Source organism: Pogona vitticeps, chromosome 3, assembly GCF_051106095.1.
Source record: "Pogona vitticeps strain Pit_001003342236 chromosome 3, PviZW2.1, whole genome shotgun sequence".
Taxonomy (NCBI): Eukaryota; Metazoa; Chordata; class Lepidosauria; order Squamata; family Agamidae; genus Pogona; species Pogona vitticeps.
Genome location: NC_135785.1, coordinates 231,631,059 through 231,653,180, shown reverse-complemented (window position 1 = coordinate 231,653,180; position 22,122 = coordinate 231,631,059). Strand labels below are relative to the sequence as shown.

At 40.6% G+C, this 22,122-nt stretch overlaps 1 protein-coding gene and 1 long non-coding RNA gene across 4 annotated transcripts in view; one reads left to right on the top strand and one right to left on the bottom strand.

Moving 5' to 3' along the window:
• The window catches only part of BOC (BOC cell adhesion associated, oncogene regulated), an 87,534-nt gene extending 76,767 nt beyond the window's left edge, over positions 1-10,767 (bottom strand). Inside the window, exon 1 of one of the 2 annotated variants that reach the window (XM_020784984.3) lies at positions 10,501-10,767. The gene's annotated coding sequence lies outside the window, so the exon portion shown is untranslated. The remainder of the gene's footprint in view (positions 1-10,500) is intronic. The other variant, XM_020784985.3, reaches the window with a different exon arrangement.
• A 68-nt stretch (positions 10,768-10,835) lies between these two features.
• LOC140705610 (uncharacterized) lies at positions 10,836-21,160 on the top strand. 2 transcript variants are annotated; one of them, XR_013543326.1, is made up of 3 exons: positions 10,899-11,153; positions 17,460-17,560; positions 20,769-21,160. It is a non-coding gene; the product is annotated as an uncharacterized LOC140705610 (long non-coding RNA). The 2 variants fall into 2 exon arrangements; XR_012085030.2 differs by lacking the exon at positions 17,460-17,560 and having other exon boundaries at positions 10,836-11,153.
• Positions 21,161-22,122: the final 962 nt, after the last annotated feature.

Here is a 22,122-nt window from a genome sequence, read left to right as displayed (position 1 = left end):
ACTAGTTTTTTTCTCTAAAGGAGCAGGTTTTGAGCAGGGCCACAAATTTCACATGGATGTGGTTCCAGACAAATCAGTCTGACTGTCTATATGAAAACTGAACAGAATCTCCTGTGAGGTGACTGAACATTACTCCAGCACAGGACGTTGAATCTTTCACTGTCAAGGCATAGCAGATAATGTCTTGCTGTCAGCACGTATCACAAAGTCATTTCCTACAGAAACTTCTAAACACATGGGTTTATATCTTATAACAAATAATGACAGCTCTTCAAGATGGAACTCAACCAATCTAACCAGTTTTATATGATGGTACTGAGAACCTGAGATAATCTTCAGTTCTAAAATGTCTCCATACATTTTCTTTGCAGCTTCTTTGCAGAATCTTTCAATTAATGCCTCTGTGGTGCTCTCTCTCTTTTAAAGTAATGATTGTTGTTTAATCATTAATTTTTATTTATTTATTTATTTATTTGATTTTTACCCCGCCCCTCTAGACAACGTCTAAGTTGTGTCCGACTCTTCCTGACCCCATGGACCAGAGCACGCCAAGCCCATACTAAACTATTAATTTTACACATATGAACCTCAGACTCATATACCCCCAATCCCTTCTTCCCCTCTGAAGTCTTTATCATGGAACCTATGGAAACTTTGGTTAGTTTCAAGTAGTATTCATTAAAACAGGCCAGGGTCAAACCATAATTGTGCACAAATGTGCACATAGTTAAGCTTCTGGTCAATGATCGTACTACTAGGGCAATACTGGGAGCCATGATCCAAAAAAGACAAATGTGCACATCTCTAGTTTTAGATCTCCAATTGTTCTCAGTAATCATTGTTCAAAACAACGGCAGAGTCTTGCACTGCGATAAAATGGGAAATCCAGTTGATTTAACACCAAAAGTGGATGCCCCTAATTTACTGGAAGTGTTGAACCACTATTTGATTATATGCACACTCTATCTTCTCCCCAGTCAATATGTACCTGCTGTATAAATGCTTTGACATACACTTAAGATCTTGTCCTGAACTGTAACAAATATATATAAAGAATTACATTTGCTCACATCCAGCCCATGTTTTTCTTATCTGTTTTTTCTTTTCCTAGTACTAGTACTATATAAGAAATTATGACAATTATTAGGTAGTTGTGTCAGGGCATACCCTGAGGACAAAGTGCTATCCTTTCAAAAAGCAGGATTTACAAGTGTTATCTCCCTGACATATTGAAACTCATCTCCAGTAAATCATACATTACTTACAGTACAGTTGTGACTAATATGAGTTAATTATAAGGCTAGTTAGCATCCAGGCAAAGCTCTATAACACACAAAGCAATATAATGATAAGTACTTCTAAACAGTTAGCTCTGTTGTTAACTTCTTTCAGTAGGCATTTGTCCCCCGTAATTTAAGGTACTCATAAATTCTCACTACTGCTCCCAAGTAGTATAATCTTAGGGTCCCTTTTATGTAAACAGGAAGACTTGTGTGTTAATGTGCACACATTAAGGTGATGGGTTTCCTACATTTCTTCCCTCTGGCAGTTCCTCATATTACCATCAAAGCTTACTTTGGAAGCCAACCTAAATTTCAAGGGTGGCTTACAGAACTGATATTAGAAAGGATGGGCTCAAAAGCTCCTCTTCCTACATGGAGTACAGCAAACAGACTCTTGATTGTCATTTAAGGTACTTCTGTTCGGTGGCTCTTTGATTTTAAAAAGGATGCAAAAAGGGGAAGAATCAATGCTGTATCAGACATTCTCTCCTTCATTGGATATAGCTTAGTTGATTCTTTCAACACATTAGCTTGATTTTTCAAGACATGCTTCGGCTTGCCTGTTCACTGCAAGCTAGTGCACCCCACTTCAAAATGTTTAGCTCCCTGCTCTGCAGGTATGAAATGATGACACATAACAAGTGGCAGATATAATCCCTTTACAATTCTTGCAGGGACAGGAAAGCTCACAACCATACCTTTTCACAGAACTGGGATTATCAGAAGCAATTAAGGCTAGCAGCAAATTTCTTCACTTTTGAAGAATGTTATTTTAAGAAGCATAGCTATTTTTTGTTTTCGTTCTTCACTTTTTCCTTCTAGGCTGAATGGAACAGCAGTGTTACTTCCTCCATTTCATTGCAGTCTCCCATGTATGGCACTTCATTAAAGCTTTAATTCTAAAAACTAAGCTAGTATGCCTAATTGTGTATCTTGCTAAAAGCTAGCAAACACATAAACTAAAGGCATACATCCGCTTTAAACATACACTCAACATCACATAATCCAGTTCACCAGAGTGCATTCCCATGCCACTGTGAAGTATGAGTGAATTTGCCCATTGATCAGGATCTCACCAGCACATTTAAACCCTGTTCTCAAAGTGAGTTTGTAAGCTGACTATTTTCACCTTAACCAAGGGTAGCAAGAATTTCCGTACAACAAGGAAGAGGGATGGGATAGAAGGCTTGCATAGTCCCAAGGTCTACTCTTGATTCCTGCACCACAATTTATGTTAGGTTGGAACTAAGTGTATGGAATCTAGTGCTGTAATACAGGAAGTCAATGTTCTTTTAAGGCTGGAATATTTTAAATGTTAACTCACAGAACCTTTCAGAATTCCTCTTTAAAACAGGGTTCATCTTGTTTCCAAATGAAAATGTCTGCCCTGTTTCAAAACCAATGCACCTTTCTTTCAAAATAAATCATGTAAATTTTTGGCTATTATTGCACCACTAAAATTTGGGGTTCAGCCGTACAGTATAGCCCCAGTGGGGTATGGGATCCATTATGGCCCCTCTACCCAATGATTCCCTTCACTGATTGCTGCCTCGTCATGGCGAAGGGGCTTGAATAATTATGGGTTATGCTGTGCAGGGACACCCAAGACGGACAGGTCATAGTGGAGAGTCCTGACTAAACACGATCCACTGGAGCAGGAACTGGCAAGCCACTACAGTATCTTTGCCAAGAAAACTCCATGGACAGAAACAAAAGGCTAAAAGATATGAAGCTGGAAGATGAGCCCCTCAGGTCAGAAGGCGTCCAACATGCTACTGAGGAAGAGAAGTACTGTACAAGGTGGATTTTGAAGGGGGTAGAGGAACTAGAGACCAAATTGCTAACATCTGCTGGATTATGAAGAAAGCCAGAGAGTTCCAGAAAAACATCTACTTCTGCTTCGTTAACTACACAAAAGCCTTTGACTGTGTGGACCACAACAAACTATGGCAAGTTCTTAAAGAAATGGGAGTGCCTATCTATCTCCTGAGAAATCTATATGTGGGACAGGAAGCAACAGTTAGAACTGGATATGAAAGAACTGATTGGTTCTCCTGGGAAAGGAGTACGACAAGGCTGTATATTGTCCCCCAACTTATTTAATTTATATACAGAATACATAATGCAAAAGGCAGGACTGGAGGAATCCCAAACAGGAATTAAGATTGCCGGAAGAATTATCAACAACCTCAGATATGCAGATGACACCACTCTGATGGTAGAAAGTGAGGAGGAATTAAAGAATCTATTAATGAGGGTGAAAGAGGAGAGCGCAAAAATGGTCTGAAGCTCAACATCAAAAAACCTAAGATCATGGCCACTGGTCCCATCACCTCCTGGCAAATGGAAGGGGAAGATATGGAGGCAGTGACAGATTTTACTTTCTTGGGCTCTGTGATCACTGCAGATGGTGACAGCAGCCACGAAATTAAAAGATTCCTGCTTCTTGGGAGGAAAGCGATAACAAACCTAGACAGTATCTTAAAAAGCAGAGACATCACCTTGCCGACAAAGGTCCGCAGAGTGAAAGCTATGGTTTTTCCAATAGTGATGTATGGAAGTGAGAGCTGGACCATAAAGAAGGCTGACCCCCAAAGAATTGATGGTTTTGAATTGTGGTGCTGGAGGAGACTCTTGAGAGTCCCCTGTACTGCAAAGAGACGAAACCTATCCATTTTGAAGGAAACCAACCCTGAGTGCTCACTGGAAGGACAGATCCTGAAGCTGAAGCTCCAATTCTTTGGCCATCTCATGAGAAGAGAAGACTCCTTGGAAAAGACCCTGATGTTGGGAAAGCGTGAGGGCAAGAGGAGAAGGGGACGACAGAGGACGAGATGGTCGGACAGTGTCACTGAAGCTACCAACATGAATTTGACTAAACTCTGGGAGCCAGTGGAAGACAGAAGGGCCTGGCGTGCTGTGGTCCATGGAGTCACGAAGAGTCAGACACGACTTAACCACTAAACAACAGCAACTCAAAGATATTGCCAATCCTCCTCTACATACTGGAAATGAGCTTTACAGGAAAGCTGTAGAGAAAATATGGAAGGAAGTCTAGTTTGGATTTTGGACGCCCTTGAAAGGTGACCATTCACAGTACTAGGATCTTTGAGGATCCTGAATAGGATAGAAGTATGAAGAAACATGTAGCATTTTGAATAATAAAGCCTACATTTAATATTTCATCATTCGAAGTCTGAGCTGTGTCTAGAAAGCTATCAAATTCAATGAAGAGTCTTTAAAAAATGCGGACCATCAGGAGGTCAAGTACTGCATTCTGAAAGGTGTGTTCTGCACCTGGGGAGGCTTTATGCTGACCACAGCACAGGAGTCTAACTTCACCATGTCAACAGCATTTACCAGATCTAAGCTTGAAGATGCAATGTTATGCCAGAATCAACTTATATTGAAGACTAGCACTGGTAAACTTTTGTTGTCATTCTTCATTAATTTGCTGGGCACTCCAAATCAAGAATATTGACACAGATTTTTGGAAGGAAGCAATGAGAATGTTGACAGGCAAGGTGAATGTTGAAAAGTCTTCAACTGTGCACAGACGCAAACAGAAGCAGAAGTGGGTGCAAACTATTTTGCTCTGCTCTGCTCCCCTGACTTCACTACTCAGGGGATATACATATCTGGTTCCAAATTGAATGCACATTTTCTATCCCCATGCATCAAGAAAGGAGTCCAATTCCTGTTTCTCCTTCCAAGCATCTACATTGTTATCTGTTCAATCTCTCATTTGGTGCTTTATTTTTCCGCTTTTTAATTTTTTTGTTACAGTGTTCACCTTAAATGTTGTTCCCCATAAGGGGGGCAAGCGGACATGATTAAAGGAGTGAGCTCCCATCATGACCAATGCAAAGGCTGGCCACTCAACCCCTTCCACTCGCCTCTCCTGCTGCAGAAATGAAAAAACAATTTCATTGCAGTACTATCTGCACATACTCTAAACTCAATGATCAGTGTGAGTTCTCCCAGGTATGCATAGGACTGCAGCTAGTCAGGAGCTTTGAGGGAAATACATGGAGAGAAAAGGGCAAATGTGTTTTCCCTAATAACAACATTTTTCTTAAATTGTCCAAGAGGCAGTGTTCAGTGCCTCAACAATTATGTCTTCCCAGTGCAAACAGTATCTTTAGAGGAGACATTTTCTTCAGATGGGAGTAAAAAGTTGAATTCTCTCTCCTTGCCTCCTGAGATCACAATAGGCAGCACTCTCTTATCTTCTCTCTCACACTCACACACAGTGATTTGCATTTTCTTAAACCAGTATGTTAAATGAGTACATTTAAAATCAAAGTCTACTTTGACCCTCAGCTATAGTAAAATCACAGAGACCTTAAGTCAATGGGGAATCCTTTGGTTCTGAATTCAAAATGCATTGACATGTTAGTTGTGGGAAGCAGGCCAGGGCTGAGCATCTGGTGTCGGTGGGGTAAGAGGTCACATTTCACCTCTGGAAGGTGCCACGTTTAATTCCTTATAAGACCAAGTCGCAACAAGTGATAGGCAAAACTTCTTTATGCTTGAGACCCTGAAGAACCATTGTCATCCAGAGTAGATGATAGTAGACTCCAAAGACCAATGGCTTAATTTAGTATAAAGCAGATTTCCAGTTTAGAAGCAACACACAACAAGCGATAAGTGTTATCTACAACATGCTACGGGGGGGCAACAACTTGATTTTTTCAAAGTAACATCACAACTACTAATATGGCTAGCCTTTCTAGTATAAGGCAACATTTACTTATTACACTTAAAATGATCTTTTAGGAAATAAGGATAAAAGAACTAAAAGATATGAGTGAGTAATGGATTAGTACTGTGTCACTGTTTCAACAAGCAAAGTTGACAGGCTACTGTTAAGTACTGGTAATGAGTAGCAAACTACGGTTACTTTATTAAAATTATTTACCAAGTTCCTGACAGATTTATATATAACTTTCAAGCAATGTAAACAGGTTTTCCTTTTTTATCTATTTATACCATGGTACTTATGCCATATTTATACCATGGGATAACGTATAAGTAAATGAAGTAGTCCCAGAGTCTTTCACCCAAAACAAGTGATGCTGTGATATGATGCATATTTAGTATATTTTTAAGATTCTTATTTTTGTTCCATACCTTTATACACGTGGATGGACATACCAAGATTTAATGGATTTGAGATGTGAACCCAGTTTTCCCCAGTCCAAATCTGTTGGCTAAATATAATACAAAGTTTATGCCCTAGACCAGTGGTTCTTAACCTTTTTGAAAGAAACGCCCCCTTGAGCCATTGAGGAAGTTATCATCGCCCCCCCTTCCCGCGGTGATGATATCTTATTTATTTATTTATTTATTTATTTATTTATTTATTTATTTATTTATGACACTTAAATCCAATGACCCCTGAAAACAAAATTAAATTCCAAGAAAATGAAATGCCCCCCAAAAAGTAACATTTAATGATTTAGTTGCAAGTGAATTTTAAGACGCAAAAAGAAATATAAAAAGGGCATAAAAACAAATGCAGGAACTAAAAATTTCAAGACAAAAAGTCTGAAACTAAATTAAAACTGGAGGAAAATATATATTCATGCACACTGTAAAAAGGCTGCAGCCATCTTCACAGGTTTGGCTTGCTCCAGCGCCCCCCTACCGCCCCCCGTTCTGCTCCAGCGCCCCCACGCCGCCCCTTTTCGTTCTACCGCCCCCCTGAAAAATGAAATCGCCCCCTGGGGGGCATTATCGCCCACGTTAAGAACCACTGCCCTAGACTCCTACTAAACTCAGTTCACTACTGCTGTATGCAATATGGATTTGGTGACCCTCAGAGATCAGATAAGGCTACAACTACATATCAGAGAAGGTGATTCACTGTGAAGCTCTAGGTGTGTACCATTAAAGGAATCACAAGCTGAAATCCCCAGTCCCATTACTGACCATGAGACTTCCAGATGCATACAAAACTGATTTGTCACAATGCCTAATAACTTCACTGATAAAACTCTTGTCAACTTCCTTCTGAGCAGAAACAGTCCAGTGTGATGTGCTTCTGCAAGTCCATACCTCTGCATCAACAGTAGCGCCAGTGTCCTACTTTGGGCTTAGTTATTACAGGCATGACCTCCAGCTCCTCACCACAAGCCAGCCCTTAAGCTATAAAGGTACAGAGTGTTTTAAGTATATGGGTTATGCTTGTTTCCTCTTCCAGACTATATAAAGAAAGTTTTGGTTACTCCTCCTTTCTAGGAATTAAATACAGGTGTAAATCAAGCTAAAAACTGACTCAGACTTTCAATACAGCTACTTTTTTCTGCATTTCAACCCTGTCTTGGCTTTACCAGCAGCAGAAACTGCTTTGATAACTTGTCTTGTAACATGGTTGTGGCTGCTGTTGCTTATTATTGCAAGTTATAAGAAAAATCTATAATGAGTTGCATTCATGAATCAGCTGTGTTGTACCACTGGTTGCAGGTAGAAATGGATCATGGAAAGGTCTTGTGCTTTCTATTCAGGAATGTATTTTTCTCCCAACCAATCACAGATGTTCAACTGCCTATTCTTTCTTATACAATGCATTGACAAAATAACACTCTGCAAAATAACACTCTGTCTGTTCTAACCCATCAAATCTATACACTGTGAAGTCTATGCTTTAGGAACAGTCTTCCCTAAACTAATCCTCCCTTCCAGATGTTTTGGAGCAGACATACCAGCTTAGAACTAGAGGAATCTTCCTGCAGCCTATTGCTTTCCATAAGTGGTGAAACTACAGTTCCCATAATTCCCAGCCAACTGGCTGATTGGGTCTAACATATCCAGAAAGTACCAACCCGGGAAAGGCTGCACCAGAGGACACGGAAATTTCTGTGGACAGAATCAGTGGCTTAGAAACAAACTGCAAACTAAAATTCTTCAGCTAGTAGATGGTGAATTGGACCTAGATTTCTAATAGGCAAAACTCCATACGTTATATTACAACGAGGTCTGGGATAAATGCTTATGTATAAAAAGTGGTTGACTTTTTTTTCTGGTGAGAAGGACAGATTGCGAAGGAAAACAGACACAAAAACATCAAAACAATGCATCTCTCAAGTTAAGATCTCCCTTTTTGCTCGACCAACTCTCCTTTAAGATTTATACTTCTGTGCCTTGCACTGCAAACATGCAGTGTCCCCAACAAATGTCAAACTAATAAAAACTCTACTTTGTGACTCTTTTTTTAAAACCAACCAATAAGACACAGATTTTCTAAAGAACAATTCTTAGCACAAATGCACCTTCCCCCAGCCATGCACCCCAGTGAAAAGACTGAAATAAAAGTAGGAAGAGCAATGGTAGAGTATTAAAACAATGGGTAAGTTTTAGTAGCACAAACCTAAACAGAACAGCAAATTGCTATAGAGGAGCCTTTCAAATTCAGTGCCCAAACTGACAGATAAGGTAAATCAATCTCAAAGCAGAAGCAGAAAGTAAAAAGTGATAAGAAAGTAGTCAAAGTAGAAGTCCATTGAATGGCTGTCACATTCTTGTTAGAAACAGCAGCCTGTAAATCACACTCTGCTCTTTACTCCTGAGTGTGACTGAACATAGTTCTCTTTTGAAGCCTTCAATTAAGAAAGTGTTTGGGAAACTTAAAGAAGAACATTTAGGAGGCGATTCACTTTTTTATATCCCAGTGGTGGAAATCAGCTTGGTATGCCTCTTCTATGAAAACATTAATTTACTGTTCTTTTTCTTAAGTTAAAAACAAACAAACCAGTAGGAAAATATAGTATCTGTTCCTCAAAACTTCACAGAGATTTTTACAGACATCAGCTTCCCTACAACTCATACAGGTTTTATATAAACACAATTGTTTCATTCACTGCCACACAATTTTTGAAGAGCATTTCATTCTTAATAACTAAAATTGTTAGTAAAAAGTTTTCAGTCAGTTTACATGTTTTAGGAATGAAACCCTTGAACTATTTCTCAAGAACGTTTGTGGCACAATTGAGCCGGAGTTAAGCGCCTTTTATCGAAGCCAATAGAAGAAATAAGCAGGTGTTGATATACCTGGTAGATAACTCCTCAGATCTTGAAAAGGTGTCAGCTTTCATGTCCTAGTTGTACTACTTGAGGGTTTCCCACCACTCTGCTTACAAGTGTTAAACATCTTTGACAAATGAAAGCTGAAGTAGGATGCTTCCATAAATAATTGTTACCTCAGGATCGCCTTAAAAAAATATTTTTGGCAAAGTTCTGCAACTGAAGCTACATGAAACCCTCGAAAACCTTCTCCCCCTCAAGGGAAGAACTACCTCAAACTTCTGCTTCACTGAAAGATGGACACAATGGGAAAGAGTAAGTGCAGCTGCATAAGAACATGCATGCAACAGACTTGTTTACTCTGAGCAACCCCGCTCATGCCTCTTCTGTGTAGCAGCCGTCCTTCGGCACGGTCCCAAGCAAAAGATGCTCCTGCCTTGGAGATGCCTGGCCTTCTCCACGCCCACTCATCCTCCCCCCCCCCAGCCCGCATCTTTGCCTGATCCTGAAAACAAAACTTCGGTATCCCTACACGCTATCCACCCGGCCTTGCTGGGGCGCATTTAACCGTTTGCATTTCCCTTTTCGTCTTATGAGGCTAAACAAGGAGACTTTGGTTTCCCTCTTCCCAATCTTTGGGGTGCATTGGGGGGGCACAAGCTAGGGCTTAATCGGAGAGTCCACGCAAGGCCCTCCGTTACCGCCCAGATGCCAGCAGAAAAAGTACAACAACGAGAGTGAGTGCACATCATCCCACCTGCCTCGAGAAAAGCAAACCGGCCTGAAACAGAGGGGGCTGAGAGGGTCCTAGGGAAAAGGGGTCCCACTGACTCTTGAGCTCTCCAACTCGTCTTCCCCTTAAAAGCATCCGACTAACTATCCCCCCTTTCCGTCCTCCCAAATTTCCCAGCACAACACAACAGCACCAGCCCACAACAAGGAGGGAACTTGGCTTCTCGGTCTTAAAAGCGATCCTCATCGTCTTAATAAAAATAAAACTTTTGGAAAGGGTTTGTTGCTGTCGGCGGCCGCTGCTTCCCTCGCCCAAGATCTCCGAGGATGCTGAGAACAAGACAAAGTTCTTTCGGGGGAGGAGGGAGAAAAGGGGGGGGAGAGAGAAATATGGCAACAAAGAGCTGAAAATCTCGAGGTTGGGAAACTTTCAGGCCGGACAGAACCGCCAAGCACTCACCAGAGGAAGAAACTGGAGCAGAGGAGCTGGATGGAGGAGGTTTAGGAGAGAAAAAGTGGCCGCGGCACTTGGGGGAGAGTCTCTCCTCTCTCCTCTCTCTCTGCAGATTTCCTTCAGAGCTCAGCGGAAGAGGAAGGAGAAACTGCAGGCAGGAGAGAATGGCTGGGGAGTCGAGGCAGCCGGACCCTCCGTATGGGAGAAGGGTTTTTGGATGACTGAACTCTCAAACAATTCCCTTCTTTTTGCTAGCCCGGCGGCTCTGGAGCCTCCCATTCCTCCCCCCTCCTTTTTTGGCAGGAGGAGGGGAAAAGGAGGAGCCGAGAAAAAAGGGGGTTGAAAGCAATGGAACTCGCCCCAAAGAAGTCCCACACAATACTCGTCCCCTGCAAAAATCAATCAGGAGCACCGGAGGGGAGGCGGGCGGGAGGCGATCTCTTGCTTGCACCTGATATTTTTATTTTTTTTTTATTTCGAAGAGGGGGGCAAGCGTTGGTCAAAGAGATCGCCGAGAAAACCGAGCTGTTAGCGCTCTCCAGATCTTGAGAGCAGCGGAAGTTGGGGAAAAGTTGGATTGAAAAGTTTGGCGAAGAAAGAAGCTCGCTCGCTCTCTCCACCCCCCACCCCACCCCGTCCGTCTTTTGCTTGTGCCGTTGGTATGTGGCTGTCCTCAGTCAAAGCTTCTGACCTGATCCCTATTCATCACCTCCGAGAGGGGTTACGATGGAGAGGGGGGGGAGTGATAGGAGGGATTGTTTTACGATAGCGGAAATTCGCTTTTTTAAAAACAAAACAAAACAAAACAAAACACACATTGGTCACAGCGGGGTGTCTGTTTTTAAGCATGGAAGTGGAAGGGCAGAAACCTTGGGACAGTCTCTTTTGCTGATGGGGGGGGGGAAAGGAAGGTGGATAGTTGGATCCAACCAAACCAATGTGGACAGTTTCTGGCCCTCCAGAGATTGTTGGACTGCATGATCTAGCATCTGGAACCATTACTTTTGCTGGCTGGGGCTGATGGCAATTCCAGCCTGACATCACTTGTGGGGTCAGAGTTGGCCAGAGTTAAGTGAGCTCCCCTGGCTGGATAGGTCGGTGAGTTAGGTTTTGGGCTGTGGAGCTGGAGGTTGAGAGTTTAGTCCCCCCCCCCCACTATGCCTACTGGAGAAGAGCCAGCTTGTTGTGTGCTCCTGGACAAACTGCACAGTCCCAGGGCACTAGAAGCAGGGAAGGGTCAATAATGTTTGTGTATTTTTTTTACCTAGAGAACCTTGGAAAGGGTTGCCATTGGTCAAAATCGACTTCATGAATGCTATTATAGCTACTATCACTAGCCTCTGCTGTGCTTTGAAATACTATGTTGACTGCTGAATTGTCTTAGGATGGTGGCTTAGTCAAAAAAGTAACTTTTCCATAAAGCTTAGGAAAGTTATGTTTCTGCAGTAAAACTCCCGGAATCCTCCAGCCAGCATAGCTGTGACAATGTGCTCTTCAAGAGATTCCAGAGTTAAATTAACTCTCCTGATGTATAAGAACATTGGCAAAAGAAAAAAAGGACTAGCAATTAACAAATCAACAATTAATTAACAATATTTTGGTTTCCCCCGCTTTGCCCCCTTTCTATTACCAACACGCTGAGACAGACCAACATGACTCATTCAGTCTATAAGAACTGGAAGTAGAACCGTCCCATCTTTTCTTACGGCTTTCCATTGATTTTCTTTATATATTTAAATTTTGTGGCTATTGCAAGCTACAGATTATAAGCAGCAACATATAAGATGCCAACATGGCAGCAAGAGGGACTAGTTGTGAAAGAAATTAACTTGGTAGAACCTTATCATATGGGTCCGATGGCATGTTATAGACATGTTGGGGGGGGGGGAGTGAAAATACTTTTATCTGATGACTGGAAAGGAAGAGAGCAATCAAAGGGTTTAAGAAATGTTAAGAGCATGGTAGTTGTATTAGTCTATAGTAGCAAACACAGCAACAAAGACTCTAAAGGCACCTTAAAGACTAGCTCGTTTTATTTGGCTTATGCTTTAATGAACTGAGGTGGGTGGCAGCACACAAAATGTTTATGCCAAATAATACTTGCTACTCTATAAGGAGCCTCAAGAGTTTTTAAAAATATTATTTCAGGTGGGAAGAAGACTAAGATGGAAAGGTTACAGAGACTTGGGCTGAAATCCTTTGCACACTTATAAAGAGTAAATGCAATTTAGTGCAACTATTTCAGAATGAACATGTGTAACATTGTACAGTTAAATTATGGGGCATACATCCTAATCCTGCTGGAACTTGTGTAAGGTTTTCATAAATTGTTGCGGCTAATTGATGAGGTGCCAGGGCACATCTTGATTGTATAATTGAGTACTGTATGTTATTAAGCACGCCCTGGCATCTAATCAATTAGCTTCAGTTAGCCACAGAAAATTCTGCAAACCTGATGTAAACACCAATAGGATTCTGGGATTATTTGGGAAAAGTAGTAAATAGTATTCCACCTTCTTCTGTCACAGTATTAGAATTCAGGGTCACTCAGTGAAATTGACAATGTAGATCAAGGAATAACGTCAGATTTTCCCATCTGAAGTCACAACTTGTACTCTGAGGAAATCCACTCGTGCCAAAGGAGTAGCCATCTCTGTTGCAACAAAATCAACCAAGAGTTTTATGGTACTTTAAATGCTAGCACGTTGTATTTGGCATAAGTATTGATGGACTATAGCCCACAACAGCATATGCCAAACAAAATGTTTTAGTCTTTAATGTTTCAGAAGACTTTTGGTTGTTTCCTCTGTCTTGGACTGTGTATTGCACTCTGTATGCTAACAGATGACATGTACACACGTGTAACTTGAAGTCACATCATACTTCACTATTGATTATGCTTACAGAGACCAATAGCAACTACAAGCCAACAACGTGCCCTTTCTTGCTATAAAACAGAGAAAGAGGGAAAACCTCAAGTTGGTGGGCTTAATTCATCCTTTGAGTAGCCCTAGTCTTACCTGTCTCTCCTCAATTCTTATATATCCCCAAAACCCCACCAACAGGGAACTCTGCCATGTCATTCACTCATTCAGACAGGAATGGAACAGAGAGAAAGGAAATTTCCCCCTTGCTCTCCCAGTCAAGTAGGCTAACTGTGCTCTTCAGTTTCTAGTGGGAGATAGTGTAGGATGGAGAAGGGCAGACTGAATCCAGATACTCCTACTGTGTCGCTTCACTGCACAGTTACAGACACTTGATGCTACCTGAACTGCTGTTTACCAGAATCCTGAGAGTTACAGTCTGATGAAGAAGTATTTAGAAATCTAAGCTAGAGAAGCCTAGCACACTCCCCTGAACTACAGCAGAGAATGTTATGGATTTCATTAAACTACAAGTCCCAGGATTCTGTAGCATTAAGTCATGACAGCTAAAGTGGTATCAAAGAGATTCAATGGTGCAGCATAAATACATTCAGGGCCTCTTTCAGGATATTCCTTTCCATTTTCTCCATTCACCTTTTTTTCCTCCACCCAAATTTTTATCCTGTGGTTCTGCGACAGGCTCCAGTGTTCTATGGCTAAAAGGCATGCTGAGGACTCTTTGGCCCTTTTTTGTTTTTTTTTGTGGGGGGGGGGTGCTTAAGTTTTTTTTACTGAATTTTTTTTTTAACTTCTGCATACTTTAGGATTCCCCCTACCACATCTTGATACTCTGTATTTCTCAGCAACCCTGCTTTATCCATATGGTCATAATAACTCAGTGCTTGTGTGTGCGCTCCCTCCCCTGTTCCATATGCATACATCACTTAGGCATTTTTTCCTCTCATTATTTTATCTTACTCATTTTCTTTCATCAAACTACAAATTGTAGGATTCTGGACAATGACACCACGGCCATTAAAGGACTAGCAAACTGCTATAGCTGTGCACTGCAGATATACTCTTAATTTAATTGTTTGGGATGGGGATAGTATCATCTCAACAGTGGTTAATGAACAGCTCCATAGTTTGTTTACTTGCTCTTAATAATATGTGTTATATTTACAGTGGTGCCTCGCTTTACAATTGTCCTGCATTACGACGAAACCACATTATGACGATCTTTTTGCAATAGCAATTGCGATCGCAAAACGATGGGCTGAATGGTTTTTTTCACTTTGCGCTGATTGGTTCCCTGCTTCAGGAACCGATTCTTCGCAAAACGACGATTTTCCTACAGATGATTGGCGGTTTCAAAATGGCCACCGGGTAAATAAAATGGCTCCCCGTTGTTTTCTGGGATGGATTCCTCGCAAGACAGCCACCGAAAATGGCCGCCCTATGGAGGATCTTCACTGGACGGTGAGTTTCCAGCCCATTGGAATGCATTGAAGGGGTTTCAGTGCGTTTCAATGGGCTTTTTATTTTCACATTACGACGTTTTCGTTCTACAGCGATTTCGCTGGAACGAATTAACGTCGAAATGCGAGGCACCACTGTATAGTATAATACATATAATACTTACTTTGTTTGGAAAGATACTTACTGCCAATCTTTCCTTTCTGTAGGTAGGCAAACAGAGATGTTTTTTTCTACATCACATACACTCTCTCCATTTATGTTTTTCATAGAAGGTTATAAAATGATACTTTTGTTTCCTTACTGGAGCAGAGAGGCTTTTTTGACTCTACCAGTGTAGTGTAGTCGGGGAAAGAGTGACAGACTAGGACTCTAGAGAACAGGGTTCAAATCCCTGCTCAGCCATGGCAACTGACTGGAAGAGCAGAATTGGTGAAACCATTGCTTAAGTATCTCCCTACCTTGAAAGCCCTATTAGGGTCATTTACAAGTCAGTTCAACTTGATGGCACACAACGTAATTACTTTAAGTAAGATAGGTTAGGCAGTGCATTTTTTGAGCTGCAGAAATGTGAAAAAGTTCAACAGGGATGAAAACAAAACCAGTCTGTATTTGTGTGACTATACAAAGCCCTACTGCTTTATGCAGATGATGCGGTTCTTCTGTCATGCTGACCTGACCATTTGTGACCTACTGTAAGGACAACCAATTGGTTATAAATTTTGTTAAAACCAAAATTATGGTTTTCGCTCACTCTGTAACACCAATAAATCCGACAATTAATGGTACTTGCATTGAGCAAGTAAAACAGCTAAAGTATCTAGGTATTATATTCCACCATAAACTTTCCTGGGCTGCCCAGGGACGGTCCATAATCCAAGCAGCCCAGAACATGCAGAAAGCTATCTTGTGCTTTTTCTTTACTAAGAGAGAGGGGAATTTATACCAGCTGCTATCCAAGTTTTTAAGCTCAAGATTCTGCCCCAACTGTTATATGGTATGCCAACTTGGATCCTAGGATTTCACTTTGCGTTGTTCTGGGTTTTTCGGGTTCTTTGGCCATGTTTTGAAGGTTGTTCTTCCTGACGTTTCGCCAGTCTCTGTGGCCGGCATCTTCAGAGGACAGCAACCTGTCCTCTGAAGATGCTGGCCACAGAGACTGGCGAAACTTCAGGAAGAACAACCTTCAGAACATAGCCAAAGAGCCCGAAAAACCCAGAACAACCATTAGATCCCGGCCATGAAAGCCTTCGCGAATATATTTCACTTTGCCTTTAGATATTGGAACAAGGTAATACATGCTGATCCCTGCATGGGATATCTTGACCTTCTACAGAAAGATGTCCATAACAACTCATGGCTTAAAGCTTTTCCAGCTAAACTGCATCTACTAGGACTTTTTTGGACTTTTTTTATGCCCTGGAACCCAAGGCAGCCAACTCTATCATAGAAAAGCGGATTAGGGATATTGACTTTCAGTATTCTATTTCAATGGCTCGCAAAACATGCTCCATCTTGCACCGTGGCCTAAACTATAATTTCTCCCAAAGTGCTAGGTATTTGGAGAATTTGATTATCCCAAAATCCAGGCATGTCTTCTTAAGAGCCTGATTTAACTGTCTCCAATCCGCAATTTTAGATGGGCGATATTCTGGCACCCCTTACGAAAAAAGATTGTGTCCTTCTAAGGACAGAGAAATTGAAACTTTGAAGAATGCCCTTTTTGAGTGCAATTTTTACAGAAATGAGCGTATCAAATTCCTCAAGCCCATAATGAATGTCTTCCCAGGTAGGACTCTGATTTGGCATACAAAATATTTATTAAGTGACATAAACAAGATAACCACCGAATCAGTGGCCAAATTCCTTCTCTCTGCCTGAAGAATACAAAAAACAATCTTGACCTCTACCTAACCCTGTCATAAAAATGTATTGTATGGGTAATCTATTTTATCAATTTATACTGTTTTAGCTATCTTGAAATGTTTGAATTGCTTCCATTTATTTTAAATATTACATGGGTCAGAGACCACAAACAAACAAAGATTGATTGATTTTATCTCAGAAGGGAGTCAAGACCTTCATTTATTTCACAGCTGAGATCAAAAACCTTCTGAGATACAGAAATGATCACTGCTTTCTGCACCTACCCATGCCGAACATGATGTTGCAGAGGTTTTTACAGTATCAGCTCTCATTCAACTGGCAGTAGCAGAAGGAGTGGCAGTACAGTACTTGGATACTATCAGTAATACTACCTGTGCAGTATTTTCAAAACTGTAGGTCCAGTCTCTAGATCTTTTCTCTATAATGTGTACTCATCACCTCTTCTACACACTTTTCTATGGCATGGCTGAGTGAGTATATATGAAGAGTGCTCTGTCTTTTGAACTGATCTTTGATTGGAAGTCTGGCTTCATATGCAAGTGTAACTGAGCCCTGTTTTGGGGTCCTCTCTATGATTTTTTCAGAATGGTGGATGCTTCTTATATCAGAAACCTCTAGAGAATTTTGTTGATGCAGAAATCATTCATAATACATATCTAGAAGAACTCATAAATACTGTAGATTGAAAATAAGTGCATGGAGCACCAAACCCCTCCCCTCCTCTGTATTTTTCTTTAGAGATTTGGTACCCTAATTGCTCTACGTGGCCAAATGCACTCATGATTCAGATGCCAAGGGCTTCCCTGAAGTTAATTTCCTTATAATTGAACCTTATGCATGTAAGTATCATACCTTTATATGCTCTTCTCCCTTATATGTTCACAACGTCTATGATTATATGGCACCACTAGAGCTTATTGCAAGATACTTCCTGAAGTGATAACTGTGCACTCTTTTAAAAATTCTTTTGTGATGGAGAAATAAATCAACCCCCTGTAGACCCAAACCAGTTGCAAATGTGTATCACTGAGTCAGAACTGCTAAGATGTGATGCTGCCAAGGTAAATCTCTCTGGGGAGGAGCATGGCTATGGGAGAGTCTGCATAATGAGTACTGTCAAGATGAGCAGTATCATTTCAGATTTTACTACTATGCCACTGGGAATGGAAATATAGCACACAAGATAGTTATATTTCAAAACTAACATTTACTAATAGAAGTCATAAAATCTCAGACGTTAAGGCTGGGGATTTTGGTACACTGAAATGTCTGAAGATGTTTGAGTTTTTGTTCTCCATTGTTGATTTTAACTAAATGTGTAGTGTTTTCTCTGATAATTATATATCCTTATAGGATATCTTATTGTATGTCATTTTTTAAAATTATTGTTTTTAATTTATATTCTGTTCCTACACATTTAGAGGAGTTGGCTGATTGGGTTGTTAACAAAGATTTCCTTTTCTTTCCACAGTGTTAACATCTATTTAACACCCGTGACTGATTAACAAAAACAGACTTTTAAGATTTTTCAACTCACTGCTCAAAAATGCATGGCTTCTCTCTGCTACTGCAGTTACTTCAAAACTCTACATTCTTAGAGCTACCTAAACTCCAGCTGTTTGATATTGTGCTGCTGAAAGCATGTGTGTGTGTGCACGCACACACACAGAAGTATTCCAGATGAAAGACAGGGCTGAAAAGAACTGAACAGTGGTGTTTCGATAAGATCCTCAGTGGGTAACTGACTCTCTTAAATTTGCTCATTCATTCTGTTATGCAAGTGAGATTTCTCATGCATCTTGCTATGGTGAATGCATTCAGCCTCACAAACCATCTAAATTATGAATGAGCAAATAAACAGGAGATGAAACATAGGGAGTGGTGGAGGAAATAAGAGACTACATCTGAAAACAGAGTTCTCAAATTCAAAAACTCCTAAACTTAAAAAAAAAAGTTTGATTCTGCTCTAGATTTCATAGGTAGTTCTTTAAAAATGCCATCCAAATCACCATCAAGTGTATTCAACCTATTTGAAATTCAAAATGGAAATGTAGAATGTAGGTAGGCCTTCTGCTCATTTTCACCGCTTTGCTTCTCAGGTTTAATTTTCTTCTCAAGCTTATTGGTTCGTTTCATTGCTTAAGGCTAAGATTCTGTATTTCATAGGTAGATTTTGAGTCTTTGATTTTTCAGAGATTCAAAAACAAATCTGCTTGAGGCCGTTAATGACTGAGTCAAAATAACTCTTGGAAAAGAAATCTATATCAAAACAAAAATCGAGTTAAGCAATTAGTGACTGAGTGAAAATAAATCTAGGCTGAGATTTCAGACAGAGAGACTTGACTGTGGGGTAATGAGGCCATAAAATGGGTCAGATAATACTCTTCTTTGCTTAGATTTTGCAATATTGTATGGTTAATTTGTTGCAATCTCAGAGCATGTGGAGCATAGAAAAATATAAGGAGGTGTTGTTTTTCTCGCTTCAGCTTGTAGCACAAGATGAAAAAAGGAGCCTGCCTTAGATGTGATCAGAAGTCATTGCCACTGCCATAAGAGAGGCAGGGATCACATTCAGATTAGAGTGAATGGTAAACCCTCAGTTTAAAGACTTGTTTACTTTTGTTATAAGGCTATTTGTTGGTTTGATAATCCATAGGAAATGGGATAGTTTCTCTCTGGAATTAAACAAACAAAACCTGGTTTGGTTAGCGAGGAGATAAGAAAAGTGTTTTAGAGCAGGGACTGAGGAATTAGACATCTTTTGACATAAAACCAAAAGAAAATTAAACAAGGAATTGGAGATGGTAAAGAGAGAAGAGCAAGCCCCGTGGTAATTGAAGCTATGTGAACTGTGTTAAGTGTTTTTTTACAAGTGGCTTGTTGAATCTTAATCCTCATCGGTGAGATCAGACTGATCTGCTATGTAAAAATCAGACATGAAGGAAACATGAAGGAAACCGCATAGAAAGCATAGTATTTCTTGTCTTTTCTATTGTTGAATTGTTCTGTGTGAAAACACTAAACACTACTGTTTGGAGAATAATTTGATAAAATTGGTTTAAAATTGCTGTAAAGAAAATCACTGGTGAAGGTCAAAAGCCTAGCATGCATTTTGTAACTTAAGAGTGTTCCCCCCCCCCCCGAAATGCTGACTTGGCAAGAGATGGGCATGTAAGTTAAACTTAAAAACAGCAGTAGAACACTTTGGCTTGAATTATTGAGGTGTGTAGGGAGAGGTACATATGAAGATTTAGGGCCAAATTGGACAGTACAGTTGACATGTCATTAGAAACAGAGCTGCTTGAAGAGAAAAAGATGTAGGGACTCAGAAAGAGTTAAACTGAAAGCAAGGAAAGACTGTTTCTACTTTTGACCAATGCCAACTGCTGTTTAGAAGAGATAGTTTAATTAGATTTATATCCCGCCCCAAGTAGACCTGGTCTAGAGGGGCAGGGTATAAATCTAATTAAAGTAAAGTATATTCGCGAAGGCTTTCACGGCCAGGATCTAATGGTTGTTCTGGGTTTTTCGGGCTCTTTGGCTGTGTTCTGAACGTTGTTCTTCCTGACGTTTCACCAGTCTCTGTGGCCGGCATCTTCAGAGGACAGCAACCTGTACTCTGGTACTCCTCTGAAGATGCCGGCCACAGAGACTGGTGAAACGTCAGGAAGAACAACCTTCAGAATACAGTCAAAGAGCCCGGAAAACCCAGAACAACCATAAAGTAAAGTAAATAGTCTGCTATATACTGAGCAACCCCCTGTGATTGGCAACCCTTATGTTTCAAGATTTCTAGTCACAATGAAGATACCCCATGTGTAAGATAAGTTTTTCTTTTCAAAACCATAGTTCCAAAATCTTTTGATATCATGCATCTTTTTCTAATTTTAAGAAATCCTCATGCTTTCTTACCTTCTTTTACTATAACCCAACTCCCTTTTAAGAATAAATGTAACTTGTAAATTAAAATTAAACACGGCAGTTTAATTTAAAAAGTGAATCATTTTAAATTTAAAATAACCTTCTAAAATTTCCTTTTCTCTGCAGCTATTAAACATCAGGAATCCTCTCCTCTTTTTCATCTGGTAACCTCAGGTAAAAGGGAAATAATCAAGGACAATAGGTCTGTCTGGATGTCTTCATTGCATCTTTGTCGGGAGCTGAATGGAAGAGTTCCAGCTTTTCTTGCCCTTGATGATCAGAGGATGAGCCATAAGGTTTCCGAAGTTAGGGCTTGTCTATATGGTTTCTTTGGAGTGGGCAGGACTAGTGGCTAGTATGCTATTTGTTGTGATCCTTGTATCCAAATGGCATATGGGACTCATACAATCCTATTTGGTGCACATCGGTCCAGTGTCTATTTTTCCAATATGTGGCTGTGTGGAGTTTTTTGACTGAATTTTAAGAGAAAGGCAAATAAAAATCCTCCTCATTGCCTCTTCCTGTCTCCTCTTGCTTACATGAGGAAGTTTTCATCTGCCTTTTTTTTTTCAGTGCTGCAGCACATCTGTGGTATCCTCATACACTTAATTCCCCCCACACACACACACACACTTCCTTTGCCTTTCCACAGAGCTAAGGAAGTGTTAGCAAATATCCTGAAGTGGCTCTCTTCTTAATCCATTTCATGATATGGCAGATTCAAAGCGGAAAGCTTGCAAACAGCAGAAGTTATGGATAGGGTAGGAATGCTCTGGGAGTGGGCTGGTTCACTCCAGTAAAGACATGATCTGATTGCAGTTTTAAGAGTAAATCAGCCCATCACCACAACAGACCAGACAGAAAGCTAAATGGCAATATAGTCACCCTCTTAAGCTAAAGACTACACTCTTTAATCATACCATCCCTATGCTGTGGTTGAAGCCTTGTGAGCAACTGAAGCACATTTCATGTAACCTTGAGGGCAAACGAATTTAGTGTAGCACTGAGAACCACTGGACCAAGAAAGATCTGGATTTCTGTTCCTGCATATACAATCTGTTAAAGTCCCAGGCAAATCACTATACGAGCAGCAGGGGGGGAAACTGAGAACCTGAAACTGTCTCTGGATGCCCTGGGGTCTTATTCAATCTTCCAGGCTATGGTCCATTCCCCACGGCTTTATCATTTGTGGGTTTTCAAACATGTGTACAGTTTTCTTCCTCATTCTAGAAGGCTAAAATGTCTCTCCTAAGGGATTTATTACTGGTAATAAGAACTTTGAGCTCAAATATACTTGTGTTTTAGCTCCCATCTTTTTGTTTTTGCCCTCCTCCATACCATATTTCTTTGAAACATAATTCACGTTCCCACTCCTTCCTTATTTTGACTCATGTCACAGCTTACATGCTGCGTTTTGTTTTGAAAAAAAAAAATCCACAAGATTCAGACTCCCTGCAGCTGTAGCCAAACCATGCTTTTC